At 32.5% G+C, this 27341-nt stretch overlaps 1 protein-coding gene and 1 non-coding gene across 2 annotated transcripts in view; both read right to left on the reverse strand.

Annotated features, from left to right (window-relative positions):
- Positions 1-27341, reverse strand: part of LOC115451023 — a 91389-nt gene that overhangs the window by 12676 nt on the left and 51372 nt on the right. The window contains exon 3 of the mRNA XM_030179215.2: positions 6787-6828. The gene's annotated coding sequence lies outside the window, so the exon portion shown is untranslated. The remainder of the gene's footprint in view (positions 1-6786; positions 6829-27341) is intronic.
- Trnac-gca lies at positions 8396-8467 on the reverse strand. The gene has a single exon. It is a non-coding gene; the product is annotated as a tRNA-Cys (tRNA).

A 27341-nucleotide genomic window follows, 5' to 3' on the forward strand; every position in this document is an offset into this window, starting at 1 on the left:
AAGTTGATGTAGGCTTTTTCATAGGCTCGCCCCCATCACATCATGGGACGGAATACCTACGGTGAAAACTGAATGCACTCTCTGTTGCGTCTCTGCCTACCCTTTTAGAGAAAAAAAGGCGTGAGTGTTTGTATGTATAATTTTATATTTTATTCGGATGTCAAGAAGTCCATCGACTTCAACAATGGATGTCATAAAGCAATGAAAAAAATTATTAATGATTTTTCTCGCCTTGAATAGATAGTGTGCGCAGTGGTTAATTAAGACTATCTAATAATATGTTATTATGATCTGATTACAATTTAATCTCACACGGCATAACAAACGAACAATGAGACACGAAGTATAATTAATTAATTAGAATTGCACGTGATATAAATAAATTATTTTCAATTTTTAGTCTAGGCATGCATGGTTTTGTTTATCATAAAAAATGTGCCATAATCGTGTTGTTACTTGTTTTTAATTTAAAATGAATAAAAAAAAATCATTCTTTAGTCTTATTCCTTTAAGTTATTATCTATTTTCATCTGCAATATTCAAAACATTTCATTTAATATTAATAATAATAAAATAAAATAAAATACTTTAATTATCACGTAGGCGAACAAAGTTGCACTTATGATACGTCAAAACAAAGAATAAGAATAATTATTATTTCTAAACATCTATTAAAATTACTTATATAACTATGGACATTTTAAATTAGGGATAAAATTTATGCAAAAGACAAGGTACAAACCGAAGTAACCAGCTCGGGCTGGCAAGTAGGGGGAAATAGACTAGTTAACACGTTTTATTGTTACAAAATAATGTCCTATACAAAAATCTATATCATCGAACATAAATTAAACGATTTCCAAAAGTACTAAAATAAAGAGTTAGGCATATTCAATGGCATGTTTGCATAAATAATGCAAGCGTTAAAGCTAACACTTCACTGCCCATATTCAAACTGGCTATTATTTAAATTATTCAGTCTATAAGTCGAGGTTCGATTAAAATGCGCCGGCGCCAACCGCTACCATATTGCAGTTGTCTTCAACATTGTTGCAATCATCAATTAACTATTGTCATCATGCTTGTCGTACTACTCATAGCACGCGACTTTATAGTATGTCCTAATAGTGATTAAGCAATTATTATTATAACATTATTTATCTTTTGGCTTGTGATCAATTTTAAGCAGATAGTATTTTATATTATAATGATCTAGCTTTTGCTTGGAGCTTCGCCCGCGTGATTTTCCGAAAAGTCCCGATATATATTTTCTCGGGATAGAAGGTAACTTATAACCTTCCCAGGGTCTTAAGCTATTTCCATACCAAATGTCATAAAAAACTGTTAATTAGAATTTGAGAAAATCGATAACATACAGATAGACAGAAAAGGGGACTTTGTTTTATAGTATGTATAGATAATATTAGTAGGTAAGTAATTATTTTTTAGTAATTAACATTTGTGTTAATTAACCTTAAACGTTAAGTTTGTAAATGAAATAGGTAATATGCTTTTGAATATAAATATAAAGTAAGGCATTATTCATACAATTTCAAAAAATAAACTCATGTAAGTCAGGATCGTGAATAAAAATGTTCCCGATCTATGCATTTCAAACAGGCGACAAATAAACCGGGCACCTTTCGCACGCGTTCAAGATAAAGCACATTACACCCGACAGGTGATGCGAAGAAAAACGGCAACGCAACAATTTATAGGCATTTTAAAGGTTACGAGAGAAAAAAGGTTTTATATTAAAAGGAATCATAAACAACACTTACTTTTTAAATTTAGTTTTTAATTAAAAAATAAAATTAAAGTAACATATTTATTCGACTTAAAAAATATTTGTAAATGCACAATGATTAAAATATTTAAAATTTGATCTATGCTATTCCAATTTATTTGACAGGCGAGAATTCAATTTTAAATTATATTTTAACAATATTAAACACTAGTTACAGAAAGGTTGTTAATAAAGAGAGATATTTGTAAAATATTCTAAGCAATTGGACTTACAATTTAACGTTATTATAATATTATGACACTGGAACCTATTGTTTGACTGCACAAACTGTTATAGCGGGAGAGATTTTCTATGCAAATAGGAGCTTGGGCGATGTGGAGCGCGCCGTAGCTTAGTAGGGAATCCATGAATGTAATTCCAATTACAGAATTTACAACGTAATGTTGGAATACGCGTTATATGTTCCCATTCAAATGTTTACATGTCTTCCATTCGACTGATTCTATTCGATTACTGTATAGATAAACATGTAATCGAAATCGATTATTTCCAGGCTTAAATAAGTTTATAGAGTATGGCTATAGTCAGTATTCGATTATGGTTGATAGAAATATGAAATCGATTATTTCTAGTCTTTATACACAATATGAAAACTTCATAATATAACGACGACCGTATTAGCTATTTGTTTTTGCCGATTTACTATTTAGTATTCTGTAGGCACAAATGTAGTACTTATAGGGTAGGGTCATACAATAGTATGTGTAATCGTTTTGTGGTGAAAAAATCTATAACAAAGTAGAATGATTTTATACTAGATTAATTAATTAATCGATGTTCAGAAAAATATTTACAAAAATAGCAATTTTCATTGTTGTCATCACGCAAAATAAAAGTTATTGTTAAGTTTTAAAAAATGACACGCAGAAATAACTCCAATCACAAAATATGAAACACTGATCTTTAAAATATATATAGAAATAATTGATGATAGCAAACGTAATTCAACTTTATTTAAGCCTAACGTTTTACTGGCAAGAATAATAAACTTTATGTATAAAGTTTATTAAACGGATATAATTGTTGCCCTTAAAAATAACTTCATAGCAAATATACTTATTTTATTCATATTATTAATCTTACATTTCATTTTATTTAGCAAACTTACAACGCCTTGCTTAGAGACCATCATAAAATAAACTATCGAGTGCCTTTAAATATTCCATTATTATCGTTTATACCTATTAATGTGTTACAAAGTTTCTATTATGATACAAAAATTATAAACTAAAATATATATAACATCGTAATTAGAAAACCCGCTCCGCCTATGAAATAGCTCTAAACTCACAACCACTGCATCAAACCGTAGCGATGAATATCAGGCGCATAAATCCGTAGTACCGCTTAGCTACTATAGTCAAACCAGCTACTGTAGCTAATTCAACTTAGTTCACCAACCGCTTCAGGTGATGAGCTGTGTACTGTACAAATTGTCTACGTTTGGTTTCCACGAAACCCATCTAATCGCCTTTCGAATTTCGTCTTATTAGTTTTAATCCGTCATTAAAATCTTAGAGGTTATGAATTTAGGTAAAATATTGATTATTTTCCTGCGTCGTTTAACTTAGAATTTAATATTTCGATTTAATTTGAACTACGTAGTTTATGATTCATTAAGTTCAAACAGCTCTTACATGCCTAAATATGTAAATATGACTATTCCGAAAAAAATCTGGAAGGTAAAAACAAAGGAAATAAAGCATTACGTCAAGATTCATCCACTACACTTACAAATACCTTAACGAACGCTACAACAGCGCCCAAGACGAAGTTTAATCGAAATAACTGTTCCTTACATACCTTAGATGTAGTTCAAGGTAGTAAAATAACAATATGCCAAGAAATAAATAGACCATCAGACAAAACACGTAGACACCAGACGGCTACTGTTTAGATGTAATCAACAGACGCTAATGGTTCGACCCAACACCGATTAACAGCGTGCGGCGAAAGGAAAAGGTAATAATGACAAATACTTGATGCGATAGAATGCTGGCTTTTAATTTAATTGGAGTAACTGAGATAAATTATGAGTGTGGAGTTGATGAGGTTAGATAAGGTATTTACAGCACGTAAGTATTGAACCAAATTCAAGTAGTAATGTAGTTAAATTCACAAGTAATTCATTGACATTTTCTCATATTATCCCCTTGGATCAAATATTTTCAGAGATAAACGAACCTTAGTAAACCTGATTGCTATAATTATGATGATGAAAACAGTTTATTAATATCTAAGGCTCATAATTAGTGAAGTAATTTGGACGTTGTTATTTATTTACCTAATTACTGTATTCATTAACTTTGTATTTAATATTATTTGTATTGTATTTAATTACTTAGTACTCAATGATTCAATTGACGTTAGATAAATCAAAATTTCTTTTCACATAAACACAGTATCCAACCTTCCAACACAAATAAACTGACAAATACCGTTACTCTACAAAACCTCACAAGAACTAATACATTTTACCACAATAATATTTAGTCATTGAATATTGAGACTAAATTCCCTCTTTGCAAACAGTGTTGCCCAATAAAACCCGTAACAAACGACAGTTATAATCTCAAAATCAAATATATTGAGACCAATAAAGTTACGAGTAAACAGTGCCGCAAATCCGAAATTGCTTTCTGCAAACAATTTGCTTGTATTCTATTATGGGTTGGAAGATATAAATTGTCCGGTTTGTGACTACTGTTCGCCGGCTGATATGAAAGCAAGGGTTTACCTTTTGAAGTACTCTTTATTCCCGAAGAGTTAGGACCGTGGTGCGCATGTGCAATTTTAGTTTGGCGCGTTTATGCGTTCTATGACATGACAGAGGCTGACCTTATAACTTTAATCAACTCCAGTTCTAATCACGGGCAACTCATATATATCTTTTCGAAGATAAAAATGTTAATAATGTCTATACACATGCCGTGATTTATAATTTGTAAAACGGAATAAAAGACGGTGTTACGTGTGCTAGGGCCAAATTTTGCTTATTTAAGTTGCCGATTCGAAACAAAATACATACGAAATTTCGAATTATCAGTATAGATTCATTCATTTCGCTATTTTTGTTTTCAATAAACATGCATTAAGACTAAAAAAAAAACAGGAAGTAAATAAAATTCTAAACAATCGTAAAACCTTTTAGTCAGCAACACAACAAAGCAAGTGGAAAATTTAACTAAAAACCAAATGGATTATTCGTGACAATGTAATGAGTTTTTACGAGGATGTGTGTGTTTTTGCTGTTTTCAGTGAATAAACCCGTGGTAATTATCATTAATATAAAATCATTATCAAAACGCCATTATGGACGAGGCATGCAAATGCGGTCGTGCTCCGGAACGAATAAGAATTAGGTAAATTTGAATTATAGCAAAATGGACTTTATTTGGATGCATGTTTTATTTACTGCCTCGGTGGCGTAGTGACTGCCTCGGTGGCGTAGTTGTATTGCACGTCCGGTACAATAGCGCTCTGAGGTCCTGGGTTCGATTCCCGGGTCGGGCAAAGTGATATTTGGGTTTTTCTGCTCAGTATCAGCCCGGAGTCTGGAATTTGTGCCCGATATGGCGATAGGCTCGCCCCCTATCACATCATAGGACGGAACATACTTGGCGAAAAGTGGGTGCCCTAGTTGCGCCTCTGCATACCCCTTCGGGGATAAAATGCGTGATGTTATGTATGTATGTATGTTTTATTTAACTTAAATAATAATTGCTGTGTAATTTAATATTAGACCTAACTATTAATAAAAGATCTAGGCTATATTATGAAGAATTTGCCACAACCCTGCACCTACGCAGCAATAAAACGACGAAGAACGATAAATCACTTTGTTGGAAATAAGCATTATTGCTTATGTCAAAACATGATAATATTACTGAAGACTTACGGAGACAATTTGCAAAATTATTTCTACTAACATGATTCACAATAAATTTACACACTTGAACAAATGGAAGCTTTGGACTATTCATTTAAATACAGTTGTATAGATCTTGCATTAAAATTATAAACATACAGCTTAAATCATTTTGATACGAAAGTTGTTCAAGATTGTCTGTGATTCCAATTCCCATAATTAAATTTCTTTTAAATCGCTACCTTTTCAATAACAATAAAATAGCATGAAATTAAGCAAATCACTCCAAAAATACCCGTATATCTGCATGCTTTCTTTCAAAATTAGTTCCAAAAATAAATATTAATAATGTGAACATGGAAAAGCGAAGTAGAAAGCGGAACGTAAACGATTAATTCGATATTACAAACAAGAGTTACATTAGTAAGAATACAGAGTGTGACTATCTGTTGTCATCTAATTTTATCATGATTAATTTCTTACGAGTTGATAGTTAGTTCCGTATGTTCATTGTTTATGGTTTTGTTATACCACCAGTTTCTTTAATATCAGTACCGGATAAAGTTACTGTTAGTTTAATAAAAACTGTGAAGTTATTGTTGTGGCAACTCACTTGGCTTTTTATTCAGCGATGTTTGTGTTTGGGTTTTACTCCACTGTTATCTACACTAACAGCTCATGTAGGAATTGGATGTTAACGTTTTTGACATTCTTTGTAATGTACAAGAGTTCAATTATCTTCTTTTCTCCCATCTAGGTTTTATTAGTTACCTTGATGAGTCATTTAAACCTTTGTTGTAAACTTTTTATTGCGGTTACAGACTTTAGTTTTGACATTAAATATTCCTCAGTTCCCACTTCTACATGTCTTGCGTGTTACCACCTAAGTTAAGCCCTTAGGGTTGAAACGTTTAAAAAAGTTACGTGCCTCAAAATAACTATGTCTAGAAGCAGTGGGACACGAATAATTATTGAACTTACAGAAATGGTTTGACATGACAAGCCTAGCAAAAAGTATAATGGATGAATAAGGTGTTATTACATGGACTAGTTCCAACAATGTTGCTGAATAATTTGTTGTTTATTCTTTAAGTTTACATAGTTTACGTACCTTTGTTAATAGTTGTAGGTTGTGAAGTATCTTCGTTGGTATCTGAAATTAAATGTGATAATTAAAATAAGTTCTAGTAAAAAAATTTGATGTTTTATAACTACGTGTGTTAGCCGTCATCCAGATGAACCAATCGATTATAAAGTTGGGAAGATTTTCCTTGATCTTTAAACTATCTCTAATGATTTCTGTAGAATCAACGGGCCAATGTAACTCACCATTATAATAATCTGGCCACTAAACAGTATTATATTGAAGATGAAATAATGTTTTTCCGGGATAAAAGTTCCGATGTATATTTTTCTAGGATAAAAAGCAGCCCATGTTATGTTCCTAGATTAAGGTTCCACTATACAAGATAAAAGTAGCCTATGTCATGCCCAGAGTCTGAAACAATCTCCAAACCAAATTTGATCGAAATCCGTTCGGTAGCTTTTGATTTTATCGCGTTCAGACAAACATAGTCGGGGCGGGGGATTTTGTTTTATTGTATGTAAGGAAAGTATTTTCCCTTTTTATTAGGTGATTTTTACCCTAACTGTAAAAATCTAATCCCAATTAAGACGCAGGAAAATGGTTGCGTTTTAATCAACAGATTCGCATCAGGAAAATAACAATGCGATGTAAACGTATAAGATTGTACCATTATTACGATTGTAAAACGAATAAAACGCATCTCGTATTAACGAGGTACAGACGGAAGTCTTGAGTAAACACAGATTAAGCTTATGTCCAGATTTAGAGAGGCAAAATACTATAGCATGGGATTTTTATACTAAGGAAAACAAATTTCTAAAGAAATTAAGTATAATAAGTATGACCATGTTTAATTAATTATAATTACAACCATTTTTGGTCGTGACAAGCATATGCGACAAATTGGCTAGAATTATTTATGTTCCAAATACATGTATGTTTGTTCCTCTTACGTCTGTGGTTGTCCATTTAGATTTTATAATTTAAATATAACAATAAGTCATACATCACATCACATCACACACGCTTGCCACCCCTAATAATTTATGTTTATGATTTATTTGTTATGAAGCCGTATTATTGTTCATTTGCAAGATAAAGAATAGGTATGAAAAAAGGAATTATCAACGCAAAGATAATAAAAGAATATATATTTATCATAGTCGTCTCCCTCTCAATGCGGGCATATAACTAAAGCAAATGGTGTTTAATAATATGTGTACGAGCTGTAAACTTGTAAACAGGGAAATGTAATGAACTGCGAATATAGAAAAGGATAATGGCACGTAATAAAAACGATAGTCTAAGGCAGGATGCTAAGCACTACAGACAGCCGCTTCCTGTCTCGTAATGATATTTATTTTCTTTACAAGCGTGTAAACATTACTGGAATACGTTAGACCGTTTTAAATAGTCTCCTTAGTTCTGAGTGTAATGCAGTTGGTTGATCGAGCTTGAAAAAGTAGTTCGGGGATGGGTTAATAGATGTCGCTATATTCAGTTTTTACAAATTAAAAAATAAATGCAAAATATTTATTAAGTAATTATTGCAATTTAGTAATCCAAGCGTATAGAAATTATTGAAAAGTGACTCAAAAATAATAATTTATATTTTGATAAAAATACATCTTTCAGGGGACACCCGGGTTTGAACCGGGGACCTCTCGATCTGCAGTCGAATGCTCTACCACTGAGCTATATCCCCGATATGAATCATCAGCTATAAGAACAACACAAAGATTCAATTTGTACAACAAGGAAGGACCATTTCACAGCCAACAAACAATAATGGTGTTATCTTCAAGATAAGATAGCGATAACGCAATACTGGCTTCCCATTAGTGTTTATGTGCACCACCGTAGCTGGTGGCAATTAGTGCAGTTGTCCAATGTGTAGGCCGGGATAAAATGGTTCCTAGATTTCCTGGTCAAAATCGTTTCGTTGTATTGTGTCAGGACTCAGTTGTAAACTGTATTTGAACCTCAGGGCAGGAAAATTGATTGGATTGTGTATCGAAGGCAAAAGCAAACGCATGAGAGTATAAAATCGCTTGTAAAATATTTATATAATCGTTGAACTGTACGTGACGTTTTCGGAGATGCTTACGTGGACTTAATGTGTTATAATAATATTTTTAAAATTCTACATTGCACTGGTATCAATATTGTCCAAGACCTTCAATAAATCTAGTTTTTATTTTTTATTTAACCCATTATAATACGCTTAATTATTAAATTAGACATGAATCCGAAACATTAGAATAACTTCGTATTCCATGAAAACTTAAAATTGTTTATAACTTTTACTTATATAATAATAATAATATAATAATATCAGCCCTGCATTATATACTGTCCCACTGTTGAGCTCGGGCTTCCTCTACTACTGAGAGGAATTAGGCCTTAGTCCACCACGCTGGCCTAGTGCGGGTTGGTAGACTTCACACATCCTCGAAAATTCCTAATAGAGAATATCTCAAGTATGCAGGTTTCCTCACGGTGTTTTCCTTCATCGTTAAAGCAAGCGATAATTCACAAAGTACATTTTTTTACTTAGTCGAACGAAATAAAACAAAGCACTTAAGGGATGTTAGTTGGTTTTCTTATTTCAAAATCCAATTGCAGCCCTAGTACAAACAATGCATATCACTTATGTCGCCAATCGGGACGCGATGCTCTGAATATTTTAACTAATACACGCCCTAGAAATTTCCAATTTGATAACGTAGCTTCCGTGTTCGAACTAATTCGATTATGCTGCCCTTAACAGGGTTACCATTTCGCCGGAGTTAGATATCTCGTAAGTTATGGATGGCAGGAACAATTAAGATTTATTGCGGAACAATGCCAAATCATATTATTATATGCTACTTCTGTGACAAAAATATGTGTCGTGCCATCGCCCACTATATTAAATTAAGATAAATATGGGTAAATGTAGAAGAAAATAATAATTGATCTGTTTATATATAGTGTAAATAAAACTCCGAAAAATACAGCAAGAGCATAGTACGACAAAATATATATTTTGCATAACAGACTCTCATAGCCTCACGCTATGCTTTACTTAATGCAAATTTATTGGTATTTATTTTGACTACCTTCATTATGACGTCTTAATCCACAGCGGGTAACGGCACTTCGCAGATTGGTAACAGAAGTCGTGTAAGGAGGCCCTAATTGCTGTATTTACATTTAAATCGAACGTGCTTCGTTGGGAGTTGTTTAGCGTAAAACGATGTTAACACGGCGTCTGCGCACGCAACGAAGATTTACTGAGGTAAAGACAGGTTAAACGCAAGCCGTGCTGATATGAATGGGTCAGTTTGTGACAATTTATACGATATTGTAAGCGATACAGATAATGTCAGGCAAACATGTAATGGCCATTCCGTTGGGTATAGTTACGATAAGTTAAAATAATTTAAATAAAAATGTATATATGTGTATCTATAGACCGTAGCAGCTTAAATTTAAAGTACAATTTTAAGGTTATAGCTTAAGGTCCATTTTCATACATATTGTTTCACCTTTAATCTGGGTAACTAAACAAGTATTGACAAGTAAAGAATTTAAATTCACGTCTAGTTAGTGATTAGTTCTCGCAGTTGAAAGAAAAACGTAAAAATAATTAATATGCATGGATATTTCGGCCTTTAAAATTTCGTCATATTAAATTTTAAAGGCCGAAATATCCATGCATACTAATTATTTTTACGTTTTCATACATTTTGTTTCACCTTTAATCTGGGTAACTAAACAAGTATTGACAAGTAAAGAATTTAAATTCACGTTTAGTTATTAATATATTATATTATTTAAATTTAATACGACGAAATTTTAAAGGCCGAAATATCCATGCATATTAATTATTTTTACGTTTTTCTTTCAACTGCGAGAACTAATCACTAACTAGACGTGAATTTAAATTCTTTACTTGTCAATACTTGTTTAGTTACCCAGATTAAAGGTGAAACAAAATGTATGAAAATGGACCTTAAGCTATAACCTTAAACAAGACTCCGGGCAGACGTTAAAAACTTCTGGTAAAAGTTAAAGCAAGTTTCAGTTTCATAGTAGTGTAGTCTTTTCGGAATCAAATTAACAGCGTCTACGCGACGCCTAATTAAATAGCCAAAATAAAATCAATATCATCTAAACTAATGAACTCGAAAACACTTCAAAGGACGCATCCGGGAAAAGTGAACTTCGCTTCGTAAACCAATCAAACAATCTTTAGTTAAACAATTTCACCGTCTTGCTTTACTGTCAGCACAACGCGACCCGGCGTCCCGTGGCGTTCGATTTAGACCGAGAGTTCGGTATCAGATTAATATCAACTATATCAACTACTTGATTTGTAGCTTAATGTCAACTAAGGTGGCTATGAAACCTTAGGGAAAATGTTAATTTATGGAAAGGCGTTATAATTGTAATATCTATAATTTATGAATGTTTGGATAGGTATATAATTATCAAAGTAAAACTAATTCATGGGTTTAGACATCTTTCTTTAAAGTCTACTAAAGCTTTCCTAAAAAGATACTGTAGAAATATAGCACGTAATAATACGAAGCATGTCCACGATGTTTTGCCTTTGCCTAATTGTGACTTAAATGCCTTAGATACGAGTAAAATACCGATTTGTAGCTGATATAAAATAAACTCTCCTGACGTAACGTTATGCGCTAGCGGCTTGTCACCGTTGATCATTGAAATAATAGTGATAATTTAAACGTTTTACACTGACCACATCAAATACTGATGGAAAAACTCAATAGATAATAGTTGCTAAATTGCTGTTTGAAATTATTGCTGTCTTTGAATAAATGTGTTCTACTATATGTGATCAAGATAATGCAATTTAATTTCATTGATTCCTACGTGTTTTAATGTTGGTATATAATTAAAAACAAATTTAGATTCATGCATCGTTAAATTCATCGTTTTCCTTTACTAGCATGAACAGCAAAAGCAGGAAATATATTTTAGGTAGTAATACGGAATTGAAATAGCTTACATTTACCTATTTTCTTGTCTATTGACTCAAGAGAATGTTTATTTCCTCTTTTGACGATAATCCAGTTACAAATAATAAATTGTGTCTTATGTTTAAGCAGCGGAAATGTAATTCAATTTTATTTATCCGTAAAATATCTCAAATCGAATCATATTTTGTACTATTCTTTTCTCTTATAGATAAAAAAATCCACTTGCTTGATGATTTGATGCTGCATATTAAAATGCGAAGGGCATAGCTCTGAATACTAAAAAGTTGATGAAATATACTACTACATTACACAGATACAGCAAATGAATCTTAGGTTCTTGGAAGGAACTTGAATCAGTCGTACACGCAACTGTCACGCGTTGCTGAATAAACGTTACCTCAATTAGCGGTAATACAAGCGGATTGACAAAAAGAAATACTCATCATTAACAGTATTGATACGTACAATTCTCGTTATACTGTAACCAAGGCGCGTGACGAATAATGTTTTATGTGTTTCTTGACCCGGCTTGAAGTTCCTTATTAAAATCTAGATAGAAGACGGATCCTTGTGGCATTGAAGATGTCGTCGTCCTCGGGTAATTACGTAGTTAAATATAGAATTATTAACATATAAAGTATAGGTACTTTAGGATTTTTTTATCGTAATAAAATATATGAAAGATATATACGATATTATATGCTCTGTTACTATATAATATATTTCACATTACCCCTTTGTAGTTTTTCCTATAATATTGAAACTGGCGAATGGCGATGGAATTTACTTTGTAATTAAATACAGTTGTCAATTATAATATGTCTTTAATATGATTACAACTCGCAGCAATTCATGGCTAATAATAATTAAGACTAATTAACAGTTTAACTATTATTTACCTTTTGTACCAGATACGTAACGTTGTACTGTTTTATATCAGGAACCAAATTAGTTGGTATTGCATAATGATATTTTATGTCAAGTGATTCCTTATGTTCTTATGTTAGTAGGTATTCTTAATTATTACAAGGTAGTAAGAAACAATAGAATGCGTTCTCTCCATAACTTAAATAAACAAGGCAAATTAAATAAAATTTTGAACATAAAATAAATTTTATTTATTTAAAGCAAAGCTCCTCGCCTAAAATTGACCGAACCTCGATCAAAACCAAATCTAACAAATAAGATATCTCTAATCAATCGGTCTCATTATCACGAACGCTTTATTCAATTATACGAATCAATTGATTCAGGTCGGTGAAACGTGGGAGTCCATAGAAATTATGGTTTCTAATGATAAAATACAGTTGTTAGCCGTATGAGCAGTAAAGCGCAAATACGTAATTATATGCTCTATTTATTGGTTCTTGCTGAACTTTGCACTTGTTGTCTAGGAATTGTCTGCTGACATAATTATTATCTATCTATCTATTAGTGTTGGTAATGATCATTTGTATAGAGTTTATAATCCTACTAGCATCTCGAATATTATTCAAGCATTAAATAATTTTCTATGAATATAAAATGTTAATCATGTACTTAGACGCGATTGGAATCAGTCTTGGTATTTGAAAACAATATAAATGTAAGAAAGGCGTGAATAGTTAGGCTCTAACAAAATTAACAAACTGGATGAAAATGATTACTAAGAAAAGCGAATCACAATATCGACCACAACGTATTGAAGGCCGTAAAAGGACGCGTTTACATACCGAGAAAATACTCTCATACATACATATATATGTACATATATATATGTACTACGTACTCTCAAATCATATTTTGCCCATTGTTTCCTTATGTCACGTAAATTACCGGTCAGTTTGTTAATAGTTTATATACGTTATAAGTTATTTATAAAGGAGAGTAGGTAAGCCAAAAACATTTTACTCTTATTTTCATTTTTATCTGAGCGGAGCAAACGAGATTTGGGTATTTTTCAAATATAACACAAACAAAAAAAGGCAGATGAGACAGCAAATTTCGCACCAATATATCGTTACGTACATTTATTTTAAGGAGTACTAATTACAATTCTAAACACTTTCAGAATGACGCACGAAATTCTACTCAATATAAAAGTGAATAATTAGTTCTTTGGCTACAATTTCATTCTTTTTCCTCTCAAATAACATAATTCATTCAAATTAAGTAAAGGATGTACTAATTCCCATTCATATTCCTCAACAACTGACGAGAAACGCAAAACCTGTTCCTAATACTATTTACGATACAAAGGGCTCGATAGAAAACCTCCATTTGGATGTTCGTGTTACAGAATGGAAGTAATGGCGTTAGTACAGGTTACTAAATTACGTGTTAAGCTACCAGATTCCAAACCAACAGATTGCTAGATTGCCAATTTGCCATTAGAACCGCAGGTTGCTATGTAATCCAAATGGGATTGCTTGCCACTTACGTACTATAAATGTCTTGTGTAATATAAAACATCTCAAGGTTAATCTCAACAATGCAGTAGAAGAATAAGAAGCAAGAGAACGTGAGTATTAAATAAATTCGAATGTATAAGATATTGTAAAGAGAGTGGATTTGATTAGAATGTGAGATAATTCGTCTAAAGCTTAATAAAATATACTACACAAGTAACACAACTTACGGGCGTTTTTAATAAATGATCTCATTCTTAATATACAATCTGATCCAGAGAATAAAACAAATAACACGCAACATATGTAAACATGTCAAAAAAAGACGGCTGTGATTGGTGCATTTCCACGATGGATCGAAAAAGCGATTGAGGTCGTTTATCGAAAACGGCGGTAGTTTAGGATATGAGTAGATAAAAGTATTTACAAGGATAAATGAAGATCTTCCAATAAAAGGAAATAAAATTCAATTAAAAATATTAATAAAGGGATTAATGGAACTTTAATAAAAAAGACGTCAAAGGAAGCGAGGAGACATCATTAAATCAAATCACGCGTACATTTCTAACTCACAGAACTGCGACTATTACCGCGTGTAGTTTCTTCGGAACACATGCAATTACAGTTTAAACACATGACTTTAATGTAATATACTTTTTTCATTTGCATCCCGCACTGACGTTGTGGTGTATTTCATGATCGGTCGAATTGCTCTTAATATTCTAAGCGTTGCAATTACTGACACGCTGAGGTAGGGTGTTTAACGGATCCCTTCTCGTTCAACGAGCGAGATGTTTTTTCATAGTGTATTTAGGTTCCATTTTTCTTTCATTAAATGCTGTACGGCTGGCAATAAAGGTTCATTGTACTCCATCGTAAAATAAGATTTTGTAATTAAAATGTTTTGATTGTTCCTGCAGCGTTTTTGACATTAATGTTAAACATTTATAAGTTCTCATTATTCACATCTTCGAAAATGTTAATTTTTTTATGTCTTTTTCTAAGGGCATGTCTAAGTTTCCACTGCACGTGATGGTAAGTGAAATGTGATTCAGATAGTATCGACTGACGAGAGATGAGTATTTCTCGACAGCGAACATAATTTTACTGCCCTGTTTTAGATCGGGTAATCGTCAAAACAATGACAATCAAATCATAATGAGTTATTGAATATGAATAACACACCATCAACATTTACAAAACCCTTATAAAAGTAACCTCAATTGTGACTACACATTATTTGTGAAGACCAACACCACAAAAAGGCAGATTAAAACTAAAATCTTATTAGTGTTTTTCGAATTAATTTTCCGTTCCAAATACCAATACGATGTCGCTCGGACGATCCCAAAAAAAGCAATAGCACGATGTCGACCGCATTGTAATCATTATGTAGTTGACAGTCAGCAAAAGAAACTTACAAATTGGCCGCCAATTTAATTTCCTAATCATCAAATTAAATTTCGCCGTTCTTTGTGGTTGAGAGTGAGAGTCTCCGTTTAAAGAATTGAAACGTACTGTAATAACTGTACGGCACGTGACGGACTAGACCGCAGCAAATGAGGTTGTATTATCAATTGGGATTCGTTTTGGTTTAAGAAATTTGAAGTTAGCCGGACTTTCTTTTATATTCTAGTTAAGATTTTTGGGAAGGGTCGAGAAGGCGATAATGTATGATTTCGATTCAGTAGTATCTAAAGCTGAATCGATATATGACAATGTAAGATAAAAATAAGATGGACCACATCGTGTCTGTTTTCGACAAGGCCAGCAAAATTATGTCAACTGGCGAGGGATAATCGTCAATCGATAATCGAGCGGACATCAGTTTACTTACAATCAAGCTCTAGCTTTGTCTTACCCTCACTTATAATAAAAATATACTTTAGAATGCCTGTTCTGTTTCAAACATTAGAAAACAGTAAGATGATTTACAGTTCCCAACTGGAACGCTTTATTTCAAAACAAAAATAGTTCGTTAATAACCTACCGGTAACAGCAGGAGTCAGTAATGACTAGGTACTGACTCGCATACTTATACAGTTTTATATATGTAATAACACCAAACAATATATTTTGAGTTGCACAATCAAATTTCAAAATACATTCAACATCCCATTATTTGGCTCTAGATATTTCGAAAATTATTCTTCGTACCATGAATTACTCCAAACAATATCATTTTCTTTACAATTACTGCGTGATAACGGCATTTAAAGGAAATCGATCTGTACGTCGATTTCTCTGAAGAAAAACGGGTGCAATTTCGCTATTCATTCACAACCTAGATATTATTATTAGAAACACTGATTTCTTATTGATATATGCGTAACAAAGAAGAAGGGGTTTGCTACTACTGTATCAGCCCTATCAATTATACGATATATGGGCCCTCGAGTTCTAAGGGCCCCTCTAAGGGCCGTATTAACAAATGAAACTCACTTTTGAGTTCATTTACTAAACCAAGCATAAGCTGTCATTTAAGTTGTTCTCTGGGGCCTTATTCTTTATCCTGCACGTTATTTTAACAGTGCGTAACAAGCACGTAACACAACGCGTCATGTTTAGGACTATAGAAATTTGGCTTACAGAATACCATTCCACGCACATTTCTCAAAGATAACATGACACGGCCGCGTTACGCGTTTACACTATCATACAGAATAAGGGCCCAGTTGAGTCACCGCTTTAAATAAACAAAACACAGTTGTTAAAATGTGTCACATGTGTGACTTAAGCTATCAGTTGAGATGTTGTTGATATTTGCTTATTAAATAGCGCTGATCTTAAGATGCTGAATTTAATTTAACAGCGTCTTAGCGATATCGCACTTCAGAGCAAAATTGAATTGCATCTATGCACCTATACGGTACCATCTATACGGTAATCTGAAGTGGTTACTCAAAAGTTCGGTAACTTTTTTTTGCTCCCGCACATTAGGCGCCTGCTATATGCAGGGCAACGCAAACTGAGTGGCTTATACGTAAGGACTAAGAAAAGTATAAATCCGATGCTGGAAGAACCCTTACGATTTTTGATACATGTCCCTCTATGGCAAGCTACGTCACTGCAATACTATAAACATCCTGTTGATGAAGTATTTAACTAGATACTATTTCCAAACAGTGCTAGACTTTTTGTCGACGTCGTAAAAATTCCCTGTCCTATCAAGAAATAAAATATTACGTAAACTGTAATTCTACTTACTAGTTCCACCTCTGCTTAACCCTCAAGTTATAAAAGTGAGTTTATAAAATAAAACAAGTTTTCCGTGTTATAAGGTAGGTATAAATATTGGATTTAAAATAAATATTAAAGTAATTCTACATATACTCTTTTAATTGATTGTTAGAAGCAATTAAAATGAATATAATCAAGCTACGATACAAAATCGGCGAATAAAATTCATACCAGTTTAAAGTCACGTAAGAAAAAAGAAAAATGCGACGCAATTAATATTTTTGCAATCGGTAAATAACACCATTTTTCAGTGTATCTATCTAGATAATCTTAATACCTTAAAATTGGAATATATTTTAATTAAACAATTAACAAGGCGACTGATTTTTTTCTTTACTTCTATAATGGATGGAGTAAAAATGTTCACAGCAAATTATTCAAAGTTGCGTTAAGTTTTTAAGGGGCCGCTTCGAGCAAAGGGCCTTGAGCAAGTCGTTCAATACGAGACGGTCCGCAACTCACGGGTGGGAATTTTCAAAGATTTATGAAGTATCACAGTAAAAATAAATGTTAAGTCTTTTAAAAATTTTTAGGCCTACAAAATATTTCTTATTAATTTTTCTATCCAATTTTGTGGGTTGCTAAGAAAAATTATGGAAAGGTTATTAACGGCATTTTCATCATGACAGTAAAGAAAACATAACCACATTATTAAAAAAAAATAACAACCAAAGTGAAGATAAGATATTGCAGAAATATTATGTGTATTTTTTTTATTTAGAATAAAACTTTTAGAAATGCCTAGAGCGCTGTATTGGTTGAGGCACCGCCTTAAGCCTGAGCTATATTGTAAATAAGTTTTTTCATCAGTTTCAAACAGCTGCATAAAATGGGAGCACACTCTAATTAAGATTAATTGTCCGAGATACTTGTATGTCTTTACGCGTTATTTATCTATGTTATTAAATCTTTTCACCTGCTCTTATCCTACTCCGATGTGGATCGATGTTTGACGGTTTTTCCAAAACGTTTAGGTACTGTTTTAGTTATAATAATTGTGATGTTTCTTTTAGTATATTTCAATCCTTATGCTATCGGTTTTTTCCATTCACAAACAAGAAAAATAGCAAACATAAAAAAACGACAAAAAAAAAAATACAGTCGAATTCAGAACCTCCTTTTTTTGAAGTCGGTTCAAAATTAAAAAATCACCTTGTATGATTATTTCAAAGCGAACATAATAATAATGCATACATAATTACGTTAACAACATTACAAATGTAATTCCAATATTTCAAATCGAAACGCAAACCGTTTATCTCACTGTACGTGAAGTGTAAAACAAAAACAAATGAAAATGTAATTGAAAATACTCTAAAATTACAAGATAACATACCATAAACGATCTTTGGCCAATAATGATACCTTGTAAAAATACTATTTATTTAAACCCAATCAGTGTTGCCATTCCGAGAAACACTTCAAAACAATTGAATATAATGAACGGGTTAATTTGTTCTTCGCTGTCATTTTAAACGCACATGTCAAATGAACGTAGAGTGAACGAAAATGGAATGGAAAAGAGCTGTACGTAGGGTGTAAATTATTGTTAATGGGAACTATGTTGCGAAAGGGTCTGAGAGGATCCCGGTCATTCAGCTTCAACGCGCAGTGTAGAGAAAAATATCAGATATTACGAGTTAGAAAATGAAAATTTGCTATTAGACTAGAGTAATATAAGTACTTTAGTTTAAGCGTGACTATTAGTTAAAGAGGATAATTTTGTTTTTGCGTGGCCAACAGGAGGAATGGTTTAGATGCTTTCGAACTAACATAGAAGAACTTACTGGATGAAAGTACGTGAAAACATATTTAAATAATTGTTTGTTATTTATTATAGGTACATTCTAGCATTGATTATAATATAACCATTCGGGAAACAGTGCTTTGTGATTCAAAGTTCTAGGCGGAGTTGCTACAATTGTCGATAAAAACGAATACATAGCAAATTAGTCTTAAATTTTTAAGTTAAATGCAATCTCTATTTATTAAAAAAATTCGTGTGAAAGCGCCTTTATAGTCTTCTCTACCAAATAAGTGACGTAAGTATAGATTGTCTATGTTGTCTCTGCGCTACCCTGCTCTGTGCGATGCCAGTCGGTAGTTGCTAGTTGTGGGTGCTGTATAAATAGCGCGGTCGACGGCCGGCCTCCGCGCGGCCTTCACTTTGAACTGCCAGCCGTCACTACATAAGGTGCTGTACACACCAACCGCGTGGCGCTTGTGACCGCAGGTTTATTTTTGTGGATTGATAATCATAATGCTTTATGTCACTTTAGGACAGAATGGTTTTAAGACAATTAAGTGTCATTAAAGGAGTTTGGTTTTTGTTTTGTTTTGATGTTCTCATAGAGATTAAATTATAGACGTAATATAAGTAATTACGAAAAAATAGAAAGATACATTAATAGGATATTTAAGTAAAAAATTAAGAGATCAGTTTTGAATAAAAACATTGGTATAAGTACCAACATAAATTAACTTGATAAACTTTTACGTTCATCAATAACAAACGGTACCTTATATTTATACATTACATAAGATACAAACACCAAATTGTCTATATGTTATAATGTACAAACGCCTTTAACGCGCTACCGTGATTTCACGTCGGAAAGAGATATCACTATAAGATTACCAAGTTGCATCTGCGCGCACAAAAAATACACAATTGCCGCAACGAATTATCGGTGGTTGCATAAATCGGCATGTTCATGCGTGAGGTTTATTTGCATTGTAAAAAATATATTACACGTTTTGTGTCTTAAAAAAGGGTATTGAAGTCACGTTGCACTGCCGTATATTGTTCCGCGGGTGATTGCGCACGCTGATTTACTTTGCATTGCAAATGCTTGAAGTATATTGGGTATAAATAAAATAATCGATTTGTTGTTCTATATTTAAATAAGGAAACTGGCCAGTTATTTTAAAAAATGTGTGTTCTTTCGGATTTAAAAGATGTCTATGGTATTTTGTGTTCATGTTTATAAAACCTCTTTTGTTTTTTAACACATTTTTTTTATTATAACTGGCCACTATGTAAAATTTTCGCGGCCAAAATGATAAAAGTTAGGTATTTCTTAGGAGTGATAAACCGCTAATTTTTATGCGTAACTACCTTCAATTCCTGGTTTTTATTCCATTGTTGTCTGAACAATCCATGACTAACACTTGAATTACTGTGGTTTGCGGTATTCTCTAAACAATTCAACCTTCTTGTAACATTCAATCATTCGAAAAAATAAAAATTCAAACTTAAATCAACAACGAAGCACCGATAAATAAGTAACCCTTGACAGACTAATACACGAACTGAATTTACCTAATCACAGGGAACGTAAATTCCATCAAATGCCAACCCGTTTGGAAGTGGTTTGTGTGAAAAAATGCATTATTTGATGGGAAGATATACGTGGAGATAAATTAAACCCCCAGGGCGCCCGTAAGTCAACAGTGCCCGTTTATTGGTTGATTATATGATAATTGAATTGGAAACGCATGTAAATGCGATATTCAAATACTGACATCGTAAATCAGCGGGTATGATGAGGTATGGTGATGAAAAAATCCCTTTTTAACACTATTTTTTTTTAAATATTGTTATAGTGTATTTAGAATTTTATACGAATAAAGTTTTTTTTATTGTAAATTTATGTTTAAATGCTTTATTATTATTATGAATAAATAATGATATTGAAAATAGAATAGAAAATATTATGTCATAAACTGGGCACTGAAACTTTATATATTTTTAAATTGTTTTATAAAATAATAATTCATGAGTAAACGCAATTAATTTTGTGAGCATTTTCGTAGCATCATTAGAGTTTTTAACTTTAGGTTGGTTTTTGTATTTAATACTTAAATCTCTGCGAAACTAAAGTTATTCAGACAATGTTAAAGCAACAAAAAGGCATTGCATTCCCATTTTCCTAATTTGGTCTGCAGCTGATAAAATCGGTGTGGACATTCGTAGATTTATCAGTGGAGATTTATGTTCATCATCTTAGGAATGGAAGGAGGCAGGCTTACGTGCTAACAACCTAGATCGCAAGATATATAGCTACTTTGTAAACGATTAAAAAAACTGCGAAAACATTACTAATCTTGCGTAAGTTTGCGACTTTCTATCGTTTGTTTTGCGCTTGACCATAAAATAATATTTTGCGTTATTTTGTTCTATACAATTCGTTTTAACTGCGGTAGATTTTCACTTTGACTATTTGAAATCACGTTTGTGTGTGAATACGCCTTGTGTTAGGCTTTTGAAGTTCGTATTTAAGCATATATTGGAGAAAAGTAGCGGATCTACTGATAAAATACTATATTAAAAATATTTATTTCGTCAATAGTCGTAGTGGGAAAATTGTATACTATGTATACACTATGTATATATATGTATTATATTATTATGAACCTGTCAGAATAATAAGAAGGCTTAAGAAAATCTATAAAAATTATCAAATACAATACGAGGACAGTAAACATACAATTGACAAACAATCTAAAACGAATACATATACCTTTGCATAATACTTTACCTTTGTTAAGGATTCCAAATTTAAAAATTAGAAAAGAAAGTTTTTATCAAAGAGTAAGTATTTCGAATTATATTAACGATTAAAAAATGTTTAATTGATGACTATAACATAACTACCTAATTAAAAATAAACAATAATAAAAAATAGATTATGTGCCATCTTTTAATATATTTTTGTGAGAATCAATAGTAAATCATAGACAATGCTCGCAACGTTCTTTATTACGCAAAACTACTCACTACACAAAGCTTAATTGAAAATATTCCCAAAGAGAACTGATCAAAACGTTTTATAATTACACGGCGGCCGTCCAAGTCTGGCTGTTAGTTTTATTAATTCAAACAGATTTATACACACGAGTTAAATGAAACATGCAACTGTTATTTATCTTCATCTATTCTTATTAACGTAAAGCGGTATGGGATTAGACGGACAGGAGCGGATGCAGTAAAGGTACAATAAAGGGGAAGGAACCAGAATGCACGCCATGTTCTTATTCTTACAAGGCTGTATGAGCTACTCTAGTGTTCATGGAGTTATGATCGACTAGCTTTTATTGGATTTCGATATGAGCGCGACTAGATTGTTTATTAATATTGTTAACTGGCTATTTGATGACTATCTTAATACACGCCTATGATAAATAAGTATATGTCATAGTATTAACTATAGGAAGGTGCTGAGATAATTTAAATGTGCCTCTTTTTTAAACAAAATAATCTTACTTTTTGTTGATCTATAAAGCTGAAGAATTTGTTTTTTATTTGAACGCACTAACCTTTTGAAATACTAAACCGATTTTGATTTTTTTCACTAATAGAAAGCTACAATACTCTTGAGTATTATATTATGCTTCTTTTTATCATGGGAAAATAATTATCCCAGAAAACTTTGACACGCTGGGAAAACGCAGGCAAAAGCTAGTACTTATTATTTTTATAAATGGTAAGTGAAGATCCATGTTTGGTAGTAGACGATGCAACGACTAAACGGATTTACATTAAATTTGCCACATATTCCAAGTCAGTTAGTTTGCAATTTCCTGAATTATCGCATTACTTTTGTCCTAGGGAGGGGTTCACGAGGACAAAATCGCAAGTAAAAACCGGTTTTGTCGTAAGTGAAGAAAGTTCTCGTAAAAATAGTGTCAAAATACTTCAACTATAAACACGAAATACATCTCTGCACAGCGCATGATTCCGTAATTGGAGTCTCATTTTTTAAATCTCTGACGCAATATTACATACACTAACTAATTACTGACATGGAATGGACATAATAGTTGTAATGACAGTATATTACACGTGTAATAGTAGATGGAAATAGTTTGTCGGCGTTTTACCCTCGAGATTGATTGTAGAGTAAAATAATCAATTTTAGGACCGGATTGTTACTTCACATGACAGGGGAATAAATAAACAACTTTAAAATCGTGGCTGTATGAGTTCAGCTTCCTTTGCAAATTCTTCGACAACCATACTGTTATGTAATTAAAAATTATATCTTACCATTCTTGACTTGTATTTTTAAATTTGAAAATTATGTAGCTAAAATTTTTTATTCAAAAGGTATTTCATTTTTAAATTACAAGCAAAAGAAAATGGACTTTAAAAAAATGTGTTTGTTATACAATAATTAATTAGTTTTAACTGAAAATTAAAGTATTTTTGAGATCGTTTACTATAAAATTAATATAAGTTCTTATTTATATAATTCCCTTTCCGTTCTAAATATATTATAAAACTAGCTTTTGCCCGCGGCTCCGCCCGCGTTATACAGTTTTTCAGGCTAAAGTTTTCCGTTATAAAAGTAGTAGTTTCCCGGGAGCCTCTCAAACTGTCTCCATACCAAATTTCATCTTAATACGTTGGGTAGTTTTTGAGTTTAACACGTTCAGGCAGACAGATGCAGCGGGGGACTTTGTTTTATAATATATTTTTTAGAACTTTTTAAGAGGAATAATCCCGTCATACATCATTGTTGCATAACTAACTGTTTACGCAGCGCACGCAACGGAAGCTCTCAAAACTAATAATTTTTCCCCGTTTTTACACCATGTTTCATTACTGCTCCGCTCCGATTGGTCATAGCGTGATGATATATACCCTATAGCACTCCAGGAACAAAGGGCTATCCAACACAAAAAGATTTTTTCAGTTCAAACACGGTAGTTCCTGAGATTAGCCATTACTGCTCCGCTCCTATTAGTCATAGCGTGATGATATATAGCCTATAGCACTCCAGGAACAAAGTGCTATCCAACACAAAAATATTTTTTCAGTTTGAACCGGTAGTTCCTGAGATTAGCCATTACTGCTCCGCTCCTATTGGTCATAGCGTGATGATATATAGCCTATAGCACTACACTAATAAAGAGCTATCCAACACAAAAAGAATTTTTCAGTTCGAACCGGTAGTTCCTGAGATTAGTCATTACTGCTCCGCTCCTATTGGTCATAGCGTGATGATATATAGCCTATAGCACTCCACGAATAAAGGGCTATCCAACACAAAAAGAATTTTTCAGTTTGGACCGGTAGTTCCTGAGATTATCCATTACTGCCCCGCTCCTATTGGGTATAGCGTGATGATATATAGCCTATAGCACTCCACGAACAAAGGGCTATCCAACGCAAAAAGAATTTTTCAATTTGGACTGGTAGTTCCTGAGATTAGCGCGTTCAAACAAACAAACAAACAAACAAACTCTTCAGCTTTATATAATAGTATATAGATGTAAGTAATAAAACAAATGAATACAATTAACTATGTTACAATACTTTCACTATTCATTCAAACGTGAGAACTAGACAGGTGACAAATCTTGGTCAAATACTCGTATGATTTCTAATTAGTGTTAAATCTTATTTCGATTCACATTAATTAAACATACTTATGCTTTCACGACTATCAAACAACTTAAAAGCAACAAAGAACTGTTCTGTCCCGTTTTATATCTTCGATTACACAACTATGGAATCTGTTCCTGACACTACATTTTTTATTACATTCCGTGAACGCTGTATGGAATCTAATTGTTCGCGTTGTAATGGAATCAGTTCTATAAATGCCCCATTTTACCTTAAAATCCGTCGCTATTTAGCTTGTTAATTACTATTATAGCAGTTAACTTAGCAGGTACAATTCTTCTCTACCTTCTATCTCAAATCACACTCATAATGATTAAAATATCACCAGCAGTCTCCGTGTCTAATAAAGCTAACAAAAATCAATAAAAAAGTGTTAGTGTCATTGAAACTTGAAGGCACAAGCCTCACGGAGTCATTTGAGCGGTGCCGCGAAGAGAGTTTAAAGGAAATACAAATTAACAGATCCTAATATTCCCAGGCACACGTCAATCAAACTAGAAAATAACACATTGTACAACAGTCTAATGACACTTGCGTTTTTGTTCCATTTGCCGAATGTAGCCGCAGTTTATGACATTCAAACTGACACTTATTACTAACCACACACATTTGTGTCAGTCCCTTAGGTTTTTTTGTAAGGTTATTCACAGCGGTATTGAGTTTTCTGACATCTGTTACGTAAAGTTACAAAGAAAAATATTTGTTGATGATTGCATTGTTGCTTTCATGTTACGTATTGTAGCTTTTTATTGGATTTTTGAAAAGTAATAATTACCCACTTAGATATTTTACCCGTCTTAAACATTGTAACAGGATAATGGAAGACAATATTTTATTTTTATAAAATAATAGTGTAAAATGAACAGATAACTCGCTTGATAGTAAGCTGTCAACGTCTTGGACACCTGCTAAGCCTGTGTTGGATCTAAAAATATTCTACAGCATTTTCTGAACTTATTACAGCAACCAGCAGATGTTTTATAAAGAGTGACGACTCGCATTTACTGCCAGGTAGTGAAGCACATTTATTAATAAAAATGTAGACTTTCATCGTATACGTAATAGCAAATTGATTATCAAATAGCTTAACAACCCAAATGTGACATACTCTTAACATAAGCTTTGGCGCATACGAGGCAATTCTCACGTACATACATACCTACATAGATACATACTTTATTTCTTCCACTAAACCCCCACACCATTTATAAAGAGTATTTAAATAATTGCACCCATATTCGATTTCAGTTCAACGCACCCAGTATAGTAAGTATGTATATGTAATATAAACGTAAATGTTAGAATACGTCAAACTTAGTTCGTTATTATTGTAAGCTAATCGACAACACGTCAGCTATTACTCCAGCCAGCCAACACATCCTCTAAGTGTATAATTTGCTTGTAGTACTCTCGCCTGTTTAGGTTTAATTTCTATTGCCAGCGTGCAGAATTCTGTTTTAAATTATTCACGACTTGTCACACCACGGCTTAGTAGCGTGTTCTACTATTACTAGATAGATTAGGAGTTGTTTTGTATGGGTGCAGTATATTGGTGCAAAATTCATAATTGTTAGAAGTAGAGTTCACTTATCTGCCTTATAGAGGGTCATTTTAACATTGCATTGCTAAAGGAAACCACATCTTATCTTTTCGAAAATAATAATTTACAGTTTATTCAACTCGTAAATGTATTATAAAAAGTGTAAGTTTCGAACAAAATAAATATACCTAATGCCACTACTATTAATACTCTAAGAGAATTTGTCGTGGCGGCGAAGTCACATTTTCAATCAAAAATACACTCATATACACGTCATATTCACACTAATCTACAAAATGATAAAAATATTAGAAACGTAAAATCGGCATTTTGATGATAATATTGATTATTCTTGGATAATTTTCGACACAATGTTAACATACACAAAGACGAGTATGTGGTTTAATTCATTAACGCAATGTCAAAATGACCGTGTATATATATAGAGTTTAAATGATCCGTTTTTTAATAAATTCTTTGAATGTAAAACGTTTAATACACGTTTAAAATTAACTCAATGCTCACATTTCTCTGAATTTCTTTATGATAAGCAATTATCTCTTCATTATACGCAATTATTTACATTTTTTATGCGCTCATTAAGTTTATAAAATAAGCAATTAATGCCTTCAAAATGATTAACATCAGATAATGTACATCATACAAGATAAACATATGATCAGTGAAATCTTGTAAAGGTCGATCCCTTGTCAGATGAATCCTACCGAGTGACCCACTAACGTGGCGCCAAAAAAGAAAGTTCATGCCATTACGATGTTATGATATTGAGAATAATATATCATATACATTTTTATGCGATTTATTCCTTCAAAACTCAGAAAGAAAGTATCAGTTTTTATAAAATGGATCAAAGGCTTTGCTATAGTTTTTAACAGTCAATAATTATAGTAGATAAGATATTATACACGTTACGGGTTTTTTTATATAAGTAATAAACCATCGATAATATTTTTAAATATACGACCACTAATAATTTTTTATTTAAATAT

This window comes from Manduca sexta, chromosome 12, assembly GCF_014839805.1.
Source record: "Manduca sexta isolate Smith_Timp_Sample1 chromosome 12, JHU_Msex_v1.0, whole genome shotgun sequence".
NCBI classification, from domain to species: Eukaryota; Metazoa; Arthropoda; class Insecta; order Lepidoptera; family Sphingidae; genus Manduca; species Manduca sexta.